Here is a 9,425-nt window from a genome sequence, read left to right as displayed (position 1 = left end):
ATTATATCAGTTATACATGTGAAATCATGAACAACATATTTCCATATTAGTCAAATTTGATTTTAAGTAAGGAAAATAAGGTGAGAAAATTATATTTCAATTTGCACTTAGAGTTTATCAGTTCTCTTTCTGGAAGTAGATAGTATTTTTTTTCAGAAAGAGTCCTTTAGAATTGTCTTTCTTACTTACTGTTAATATTCAGAGGATTGCATAAAAAATAATCAGAGGATCATTGAACAAACATCTCTGTAGCAGCATCTCAAATAATCTATGATTTCATAATCTCATTCTCTACCAATGTAAATGCTCTTTTTTGCATCAACAAACATTAAAAGCTTTGGAGATGCTCGTTGGTTTCTTTTAACATTTCAGTAGATTTTATTAATCAATCAAAAAGCATTTATGAAGTACCTACTATGTGCTATGCTCTAGAGATATGGGATACTATGGAAAATCATAGCTATTCCCTTCTCACATTTTCAAATAGGAAATCCTTGATATTAAACAATCAAATGTATTAAGAGCCTACTATGTTCTAAGCACCATTCCAGGTGTTGAGGATACAAGTAAAAAGGAATGAAACAATTCCTACTTTAATGGAATTTATACAGGGTGTCCTGAAAATCTTAGTGTAGTTTTAAGCTACTAAAGCTAAGTGTAAAGTTTTAAGTGTAAGTGTAAATGGAAAGTAATAAGTTATTAAAGTTTAATACTTCTCTAAAGTGGTTATTCTGGAGTTTTTGTTGGGTAGGATGAGATTGTTTTAGCAATAATATTATCCAGAATTTTATCTGATTATCAGTATAGTCCCCTTTAAGATATTTCGAAGCTCCATTCCAATCACATCACAGCCATGCTCAAGAAGATTCAATGGCTCCCTACTGATTCTAGAATCAAATATAGTCTCCTCCTTTAGTTTGGCATTTAAGACCCTTCTCAATTGGGCTTCAAACCACCTTTTCAGGTTTATTATGCATTCTTCTGCTTTACACTGTCTCTGGCCCTACTTAATTGGCCTTCTTTCTATTTCTTGCACATAATATTCCATTCCCCATCTCCAATACCTTTGTACAGACTGTCCTCCATGCCTGCCTGACCTTCTGCTCCTTCATGCTTCCTCCATGCCAATATGATGGTTATATAGAGACACAAGCTTAGCTACAATCACACACACACACACACACACTCACACACAGACTCAGGTATAAATATACAAATGCAAAACAAAAGCCTAGTTCTTACAAAAATATTTTGGCCAACTCAGTAGGAAATTAAATAATTCATCTTTTTCTTCCTTGTACTCTTTTGAAAGAACACAGCTTCAAAAGCAAACATTGACATTTCTCTCAAGAGAGGTTAAACACCTTTCTAGCACAAACTAGTAGACTAAAAAAAAACTAATACAAATATTAAATTTTGGTAGAACAGTTTACTTATTCATATTAGTTAGATTTTATATATACATATATATGTATGTCTCTCTCTCTCCATACACACACACACACACACACACACACACACACACACACACACACCTATTCATATATGTTCCTGGTTTAAATTTTCCCAAATGATTGTAGCTTGCAAATGAATGGCTTTTTGATTTGTCTCAAGGGAAGACTGTGAGCTGAGATATCCTTCTAACACTAAACTAAACCAGCAACTCATTTCAGAGACATTAAAAGAGGAAGAACTTCTGGCATAATCAGTAATTGATAGTAGAAGAGAATATCTGCTTGCTATTCTTCGAACTGAAGGACAATCTAGTGTTTATTGCTAATTATAATAACTGACATTTATATACCATTTTCAAATTAGCAAAACACTTTACATAAATTATCTCTGAGTCTAATGACAACCCTATGAGATAGGTATTTCAAATAATAGTTCCTATTTTATAGATTACAAAACCAAACAGGGGCAGCTAGGATAGAGCACAGGCCCTGGAGTCAGGAGGACCTGAGTTCAAATCTGGCCTCAGACACTTAACACTTACTAGCTGTGTGACCTTTAACCCCAATTACCTCACCAAAAAACAAACAAACAAACAAAATCTAAGGCCCAGAAAGGATAAATGATATGCCCCATGGTCACAGAGCTAGGAAATATCAGGGGTAGGATTTGAACCCAGGTTTTCTCCTGACTAACATCAGCTCTCTTTCCGTTATTTCACATTGTCTTTCATCTTACTGATAATGTAAGTTTCAGACTGGTTGGTCCCATTTGTCATTTTCAAATTATAATTACAGAGCTTATGTATTACTGTAGGTGTGATTAATTGTATGCTGACAAAAGACATCAACTAAATATCCTAAGAAACGATTCTTTAGAAATTTACAAATCATGTAAATGCTCAGAGTAGCATTACTTTTATAGTTTTCACCACTTGAATGATCTCATTAATACATGCAAATTTTCTCCATCTAATCAGACGAAGCTGAGTTTTGTTAGAGATTTTTAAAATAACTCACAATGATGGAGGATCTTAGACTAAGAGCTGGAAGGAAGCTTAGTGGTCATCTTATTCATCTCCCCCATTTTATTTTTTTTTGTTTGTTTTAATCATAAGTATTTATTGATGGATCAAAGAATACACTTTTGTTTTGTTTTTGTTTTGCTGGGCAATGAGGGTTAAGTGACTTGCCCAGGGTCATGCAGCTAGTAAGTGTCAAGTATCTGAAGTCAGATTTGAATTCAGGTACTCCTGAATCCAGGGCCGGTGTTTTATCCACTATGCCACCTCGCTGCCCCCTCCCCCATTTTATAGATAAGAAAAATTAGGTCCAGGGAGAATTGACTTGCCCAGGGTCACACAGGTAGTAAGTGCCTGAGACAGGATTATGAACTCAGATCTTCTGGATGCCAAGTATAGCACTCTATCCACAGTCTTCTTAACCCCTCTTAATTCCAGTGTTTTCCCTCTTCTAATTATCTTCAATTTACCCTGTATATAGCTTGCTTTGCATATATTTGTTTGCATATTATCTTCCCTATTAGATTGTAAGCTCCTTGAGGGCAAGGACTGTCTTTTGTCTCTTTTTTCACCGTTAGTGCTAAGCACAGTGCCTGGCACCCAGTAGGTGCTTAACAAATGTTTATTGAATGAATGAATGCCCCACCTAGTTGCCTATATGACTTTAAATTTTTTTTTTGTTTTTTGTTTTTTTGCAGAGCAATGAGGCTAAGTGACTTGCTCAAGGTCCCACAGCTAGTAAATGTCAAGTGTCTGAGGCAAGATTTGAACTCAGGTCCTCCTAAATCCAGGGCCTGTGCTTTATCCACTTTGCCACCTAGCTGCCCCCTATATGACTTTTAATATCTGTAAAGAACTTCCACCTACCAAGAGAAGCCTGCTTAGACAAGCTAAGCCTGTAAGCTATAGGGCCTCTAAGGATCACTTTAAGACTTTGCAAGGCTACAACCCCATCATTCCAGTGAGTGGTAGGCTACCCAAGAACCATGGGGAATAATTTAGTGCCTTACATTGCCACAGTCCTTTTTCTTTGTTGGGCCTTCTGTAGGCCCCTTTCCACTTTGGGAATGGTGAGAAAGATAGGGTATCCAGTGAGGGCCATTGGAATGGGTGATCCAATGGATCTCAGTAGCCTGATTCTTCTGTTCCCTTTTGTTTTGATTTTTATGGGAATGTCTATTGCTGAGGAAATTTTATATTTGCTGCAGGTATCTATGACATTTAAGGCTGACAAACCACTTTGCACATGGCAATTGCTGCTTATAGGATGTTATCTTTGTAAAGTGGGAAGTAGCAGAGAGGAGTACGGATAATGGGGAGAGAAGGGCAGTGGTGCTGATGAGTGAGGCTGGGAGCAATGCATGTTTTGCAGGCTAAATTGAATTTCTACTGTATGTAATGAGAGCTATGGAAATATAGGGACAATAATCACAGAGTTTAAGGAATGAAGGGACTGTGATCTCAGAGATGGAGGAAATATCCAAATGGATGACCCACAGATTCATAAAAGCAAATATACCTGAAAATTCTTTTTATGCCTGCTAGGATAGTATATTATGCTCCCTGACTAATCTCAGTTCTCATTCTTGGCCAGGGGGATGATTGCTCTATTATTAGTCAACTGAATTAATTTTACTTCTTGTCTTCACAATGATTGTTTTTAGATAGAGTAACTTGGTCCTAAATGATTTGCCAAGTAGAACTGTAAATAGTAATTCTTGCCCCTGTGGTAAGTGTCACAAAACACACTTGAGGCAGATTAATTCCTGTGAGAGAGAGAGGGGAGAGATCATGGGTAGAGATGTTGTCCTCCAGGCAGAAAGCCCTATGAGGAAGACAGACAGACAGAGGGTGGGGTGGGGGGGAGATACAGAGAAAATGGGAAGGTAAGAGGAGAAAAAAAGGGGGAGTGGTCAAACTAAAAAGGCACTCATATAGGGGTGTGGCTGCTCAGGTTAGTTATTTTTTTCTAAACAAATGCTGGTTTAAGTTATTTATACCTGCTGAGGAAGTACAAGCATTGTCAGCACCCTCTAAATTTGGATGAACTGAGACAAAGTACTAGTTGACCCATTCAAATTAAAGTTTTCTTACACAGTTAACTCCTTTTGAATAAGCCCTGGTCTTGGAATAACTCCTTGGTCAGGAGAACTAAATTTGACTCTCAATCCCAGCACCTATTAGTTAATATAGCTTTAGTTAAGTCATTTAACCATTTTGAAACCTCAATTTCCTCATGGGAAAAAATGCAAATACCTGCACCACCTACCTCACCTTAAAACACTATAGAATGTGTTACTATTGTTATGGGGAAATAGGAGGGGGTTTGGGAAAGGGGTAGGGGTTTGAGATAGGGGTTCTTAGGAATTCCTCTTTAAAGAATTACACCCTCTTGTACACAAATCCAATTAAAATAAAATAAAAGTTTATTTAGGGTGCTAGGGAAAGGAAACCAAGAGAGAAATCCTTGGACTTCTCATGGGGAGAAGGCATTGCACAGAGGTGTGGCTCTGAGATACCTATCTCCTTAATCATAATGTTATAGGCCTAGCATACCCCATTTGTTTTCTGGGATAAATCAAAAGAACCTTCTCCTTGAGAAACTAAACCAAAGGACAGACACACCTAACCAGTCTCCCCCACGTCTCTGGGAGATGGGATTAGGTGTGGCTTCTGTCTTTGTGGCATGAAGAGCAGAGAGATGGCTTGAGAGAGCCAGAGCTGCCCCATACCCAACCCCAGCCACCACCAGTGGGGGATGGTCCTCCCCCAATAGGGGAACTTTCCACAGTCAGACCATCACCTCATCAGACCACCATCAGACTTCTATAAAAGGGTTTAGACTAAGGTCCCCTTTAACTCTATATCTATTTTACCACCTTCATTTTAGTGTACTTTAACAGGACTTCCTCCTAAACTCATCCCCAAAGGAGTTTGAGTTCTTGAATCTGGATTGGCCCTCATAATTCTACTCTTCTTTACTCATCACCTCACTCCCTAGCACAAGGTAATGATTTTCTTCTCTTTTACATATGTTCCTTTATTGTCTAAATCCTTAAGCAGAGTGATATACATTTAATAGACACATTAAGATGAGGAGAATGTTCTTTCAGAACTTTAAAGAGTGGGCATATTGAAGACTCATGCAACTCTAACCCTGCAAATTTCTAGACTCTGATTTTGACAGATGTGATATTTATTTATTATATGTTGTTCAGCTCTGTGCTTGAAGGAATAAGGCTGCGCTCTAAGTACTTTCAAAGAAACCATATTGTTTATTCCACTGGAAACTGAGCTAGGCAGCTAGGAATGGAATAGATCATGTCCCTGTTCACTAGAATCCTTCATCCTTGCTATGGACAAACTTAAAAATCAATGTTAACTAGTTCACATCATAGGCATGAAGAGTTTAGTGACCATGTGTAACATACTAGAGAAATTTTAGACTTAAGATCTGAAAGAGACCTTTAATAGCATCTAGTTCACATTTGCAATATTGGCCTCATAGGGCTTTTTCAAGCAAAATACTTCTCACTCCTTAAAACACTTCACCACTGTAGCCACCCCCACCACCATCTTCAAGATTGTGGCTATCTCCCGCAGTTGAGAAACATGTGATGCAGAAAAATTAAGTGACTAGTCCATGTGCACACATCTATTTAATTAAGCAGTTAACTACCCCTGTGTCCTCTCCCAATTGGGAAATTCCTTCAAGAATCTCCATTTGAGGAAGTGCTGAAATCAGTCAAATTCACTTCTCTCCTAGATTCCTCCTCCCACCCCCTATTTGCTAGCTTCTTTTTATGTGCTATTTTCCCCTATTAAAATGTAATAAACTGCTTGAGAATAGAGATTGTATTACATTTTGCTTATACTTTTGTTTCTGGAATATAGCATATGATTCTCTCTGTCTCTGTCTCTGTCTCTGTCTCTCTCTCTCTCTCTCTCTCTCTCTCTCTCTCTCTCTCTCTCTCTCTCTCACACACACACACACACACACACACACCTATCTAAATCCAGTTTTGTGGAATCAAAAAAAATGTTACACTCTGAATTTCACAGATGTGAAATTTACTTAACACATGTTAGATTTTCAGTCAATTGTTCTTAAAGAGATGGGGCTGGACTCTAAGTACTTCCTAAGAAATGAATAGTCTTGTTTCTCTGGAAACTGAGCTAGGTAGCTAGGAATGGAATAGGTCCTGGCTCTATTCTTTTTAGAAGCCTTCCTCAATCCATCAAGTCCTGTAAACTAAATTTTGTGTTAACTTCTCTAGAATACTTGGATCTAAATACATTCACAAGTCATAGGCATGAAGACATACTAGAGGTATATTAAACTTTAGCTCTGGAAGAGACTTTTGATAGTACATAGTTCATATTTGGGGCAGCTAGATGGCTCAGTGTATAGAGTGCTGGGCCTGGAGTCAGGAAAATTCATCTTTCTGCGTTCAAATTCAGCCTCATACGCTTACTAGCAGTGTGACCCTGGGCAAGTCACTTAATCCTGTTTGTCTCCAGTTCTTACCTGTAAAATGAGCTAGAAAAGGAAATGGCAATGAATTCCAATATCTTTGCCAAGAAAACTCTAAATGGGGTCATGAAGAGTCAGACAAAACTGAAAAATGACTGAACAACAACTTTCATACTTGCAATTTCTGCTTCACAGATTTTTTGTGTGAGAAAAATCCTGTGAACAAAAATACTGCACCATCAACATCATCATCAATATACCTATTTATTCATTTATTTTGCAGATGAGGAATTTGAAGTGCAGGAAAATTAAATGATTTTCCGTGTGTATACTGCCAATCAATCAATCAATGGGAAGGCATTTATTAAGCATATGCTAGGTGGGACCAATAAGTCAAAAAGTGGGTACTTTAGTACCCAGGCCTTCTTTTTTTTTGGGGGGGGGTGAGGCAACTGAGGTTAAGTGACTTGCCCAGGGTCACACAGCTAGTAAATTGTCAAATGTCTGAGGTCCGATTTGAACTCAGGTCCTTCTGACTCCAGGATTGGTGCTCTATCCACTTCACCACCAAGCTTCCCCAACCCAGGCATTCTAACACCATTGCTCAGTATTCAGCATTCTGCCCCCTCCCACCCACTGAATGAGATGAAACTGACATATTCTGACATATTCACCAGAGTTGAGTTTAAGCACTGGGGATCTTAGAACCCCAAGAAAAAGAATACATGGTTGGAGAAACTAAGAATAATAGGTAAATGGTGTGGCCAGGTGGCGCAGTGGATAAAGCACCGGCCCTGGATTCAGGAGTTCCTGAGTTCAAATCCGGCCTCAGACACTTGACACTTACTAGCTGTGTGACCCTGGGCAAGTCACTTAACCCCCATTGCCCCACAAAAAAAAAAAAAAGAATAGATAAACGTGGAAGGCCTAGGTCTAGTTGGTGAGGGATAGGAAAAGATCCCATCCAGAAGACCCATGCAGGTCCAGAGAGGGTGCTTTATCCCACTTTTGCACTTTTGCACTTTCTTCTTCCTAATTGTGCCTCCATTTGTGCCAATTGCCCCCTTGGGGAGGAGTTAGACAGCAGTGGCAAGACAGCACCCAGAAATTGGAATAGGGAGCCCAGACAAAAGTGAAGCCAGAAGGGGAGCAAGAGATATGAAGATATGAAGTTGTGATGATATAGGAGAGATGATCAGATGGCTTCTGAGGCTTGTTCTAGCTTTAGATTCTTTTAGGGATTCTGTATAACAAAACTACAGCTCCATGGGTGAAGTGACTAATTGTTGACTTGGCTACTATACAGAGAAGCTAAGAAAATAAAAACTACTCTCCCTGACCAAAAGGAGTCAAAAATCTAGGGAAAACTGCAATGTTAAACAAAAACATTTATACAAGATTCCCTCTCATAAACAGCATTAAAAAGGCAGGACTGTATAGAGGACACATTATAGAACTGAATTTCAGAGTTGAAAAGGACATCAGAAATCATCTTGTTCAAACCTATATAACCAATAGTTTGTCAGTTACTAGTGGTTTATGTTTTTGAGAATTTCCTCAGTAATTCCTGTGGAAATACCTCCATATGGCAGTGGAAAGAAGTAGATTTAGTCAGAGGATTTAAGTTTAATAACATCTCAGTCCCTTACTTACCATCTCCATGACCTTGGACAAGCCAACTCAATTAACTTTTCTATACCTCCATTTCCTCACATGCAAAATGAGGGCCTTGCAATAGATGACCTATAAGATTTATTATCCTATCCTTATTTTATAGTGATAGGCCTTTTTGTTTGTTTGTTTGTTTTAAAAATATGGAACGCTTCACGAATTTGCATGTCATCCTTGCGCAGGGGCCATGCTAATCTTCTCTGTATCGTTCCAATTTTAGTATATGTGCTGCCGAAGCAAGCACAGGCCTTCTTTTAAATACTTTTTGGAAGCAGCTTGTGGAAGGGGGACTTACTTCAGAGCCAGAGAACTTGGAGTCAAGTCCTGCCTTTGTTATTTCCTACCCGTAAGATCTTGGACAACTTCCTTAACCTCCCCTGCCACCTCTTACCTCATCAATAAAATGAAGGAGTATGTCCCTTTTAATGTATTATCATATATATAATATATATATATGTGTGTGTGTGTGTGTGTGTGTGTATATATATATATCCTATTTATGAGTCCCTAATCTCCCTGTCACCTCTACCTCCCTTCTCCCTCACCAGCCTTTTTTTCATTAAATATATTTAAAATTCCATTATTGTGTTCATTCCTGTGAAAAGCAATGGCTAAATCAGAAAACATCCAACATCACCCAGAGAGGTTGAGTTCTTGAGTTTAGATTGTCCTTCATAAACCTACTCCTACTTCAATCTGCACATCTCTTCTTGGCATGGTATGCCAGTTTTCTTCTCAAATATGTTTTTGATGTTCTAATTTCTTAAGCAGAATAATATAAATTTATTTGTTCAGGTGAGTACTCCG

The 9,425-nt window shown here is 38.3% G+C and overlaps 1 non-coding gene across 1 annotated transcript; it reads right to left on the bottom strand.

The window, feature by feature from the left end:
- Positions 1-8,755: 8,755 nt before the first annotated feature.
- LOC122726850 lies at positions 8,756-8,862 on the bottom strand. Its single transcript, XR_006352843.1, has one exon. It is a non-coding gene; the product is annotated as a U6 spliceosomal RNA (small nuclear RNA).
- Positions 8,863-9,425: the final 563 nt, after the last annotated feature.

This window comes from Dromiciops gliroides, chromosome 4 (assembly GCF_019393635.1).
Source record: "Dromiciops gliroides isolate mDroGli1 chromosome 4, mDroGli1.pri, whole genome shotgun sequence".
Taxonomy (NCBI): Eukaryota; Metazoa; Chordata; class Mammalia; order Microbiotheria; family Microbiotheriidae; genus Dromiciops; species Dromiciops gliroides.
This window is presented reverse-complemented; position numbering and strand designations above follow the sequence as displayed.